The sequence below is a fragment of the Penaeus chinensis genome, chromosome 19 (genome assembly GCF_019202785.1).
Source record: "Penaeus chinensis breed Huanghai No. 1 chromosome 19, ASM1920278v2, whole genome shotgun sequence".
Lineage (NCBI taxonomy): Eukaryota > Metazoa > Arthropoda > Malacostraca > Decapoda > Penaeidae > Penaeus > Penaeus chinensis.
Window position 1 is genome coordinate 30,330,924 of NC_061837.1, and position 2,500 is coordinate 30,333,423.

The window sequence follows — 2,500 nt, forward strand, 5'->3', positions numbered from 1 at the left end:
ATCAAGTGCCAATAATGTTCAGATGATTACTTTTTTCACAAAGAGATAAGTGAACAACATGACTTGCTGATAATAGCAATGAATTCACAAATGATTTATGAAACTTGTCGACCGATTACAATAGTGAGGAAACATAGAAAAAACAAAACAAAACAAAAAAACGAAGCCATCTCTGCCTTATCTTGACTTCTCTTTATCTCTCTCTCTCCTTTCGCTGTCTCTCCGTAAATTCATGTACCTTGTTCATACTTCTAACTAGATTATCATTCCAACCATACATCTGCATAAACAATAACAAGACAAACAAACCAACAAACTCACAATCTTCGAAGACATCTAAAGGCGATCTTCATCCGGAGCTGAAGTCATCTCCACCCCGATTAGAAGTCGCCACGCCGGGGAAAAATAACCCGCGGGAAACCAGGGGCCAAGTTAGGCAACTCTCGACGAAAAAAGAGAAAACTCACTCGGCCATCTGCTCTCTCTCTCTCTCTCTCCCACTGGCGTTCTTCATTTTAAAATTCATTCCATTTTTTTTTTTTTAAATCTTTTGATACGGCATTTTAGACTAAGTTTTTAATTCCGAAAGGAGTAAGAAATTGTGAATACGATGGTGCCATTCGCGCATGTAATGATATTTATTAGACGCAGAATACATTCAATCCTATTGTTGTTATTTCTACCATTACTTTAGTGATGATACAGATAACGGATAGTATTAACAGTGATGATGATTGGAATTGTGATTGTAAAAATAGCAATAATAATAATGATGATGATCATCATCATCATCTCCATCATAATTACTCTTATTGTTATCATTATCATGGTCATTATTATTACTTTTATTGTTATAAGGCTAATTATTATTACCAATGTTATTATTAGGTAGTAATGTATGCATATGTGGGTTTATGTGTGCGTGCGTGTGTGTGAAATTATCTTGTATATGTTGATACTCGTTGAACTAATTACAAAATGCCAATGTCAGTAAAACATTATTTGCTCTCCTGAAAATTTATCGTCATTTTGAGACCAAAAAAAAAAAAAAAGAAAAAGAATTAAATACAACTTTTATAAATCCCAGTGAAGCACTTATCATAAATATACTTAAATGGCACTAGAATAAAACATTTTTCAGGTCAATGACTGTGCTTTTAAAGTATTCATTGTCCGAATAATAAATGAAAGGTATATTAGATTACAATCATTGGTTTGTTTTCTTCCTATCTTACTGATTAACATGATTCGGTTCAATGCCACGAACTCCCTCGCACGGGCTACGACGGTGCCTTCTTCAGTAGGACTTCGGCTCTGGCAGGTGGCGCCCGTTGCCCCGAGCGGATGCCCTTCCTTTCAATCTCAGGCCCTTGGGCAGGATTCGAACTCGCGCAGGCTGGGAGACCGACCCTCGTGGTTCCCCGCCACGCTCACTACCCCTGTTCTACGGCGGCTGCATTCCTCCTGCCTTGCTAAAACTGTGATAATAATAATAGTGGTGATTATGATGATGGGATGATTATGGTGTTGGTGATGGTGATAATGATGGCGATGATGGTAATGGTGATGGTGGTGTTGATGATGGTGGTGGTGGTGGAGATGGTGTGGTGATAATAGTGATCATAATGATGGTTCTGATGATGATGAGAATGTAAGGATGTAAGGATGACAGTGACAGTAATCATAATGATATCAGCGCTCAACGGCAGTAATAACGATGATAATGATAATAGTTAAATCATAATAACGATATCATAATAGAAAACTGCATAGGCAACAGTAATGAAAATGTCTTTATAATCTCTAACCCAAGGGAAGAAGCTGAGGGAAAGGGGGTAGTAGACGCTGAAGGAGAGGAGAGGGGAAAAGAGGGGAGAAGGGGGAGAAGAAGGAAAAGGGACAGGAGGGACGGTGAAGGGAGGAGGAGAAAGAGAGGAAACGCGGAAGGTTTTTTAGGAGAAAGGGAGGGGGGATACGGGGATCAGAGGGGGAGAGGGGAAGGAAAAAGGAAACAGAAGGGAAATGGGGAACAGAGAGGAAGGGGAGGGGAGGAAGGGACGAACGGGGACGCAGAGGGGAAAAACAAGGAAGGGGAAAAGAGGAGGAGAAAACAAGAAAAGAAGGCAGGGAGAGGAAGAAGAGATAGAGTTGAAGTGAAGAGAAAGAGACGAAAAAGAAGGGGAACTAAGAAGACGGAAGAGGAGCAGAAGGAAAGAAGTTGAAGAGAAGGGCAAGGAACAGGAAGAAGTGAAGATGGAGGAGGCAAAAGGGAGGAGAGAAAGTGAGCATGTACCCCGTAGTTCGACTTTCCCCATGGCATGCATAAATGAGAATAGGCTGGAATATTCATGTTTACTTAGGCCTATTGTGTGTCTACATCTTATCCCCTTCTTGTCGGGAAAGTAATCTGCATGAAGGGATTTTCGGGAGATTTGTTACTGTTTTTGTTGTTGTTTTGTTATTATTATTTATATTTTCTTGTTCGTTGAATATGGTGTAT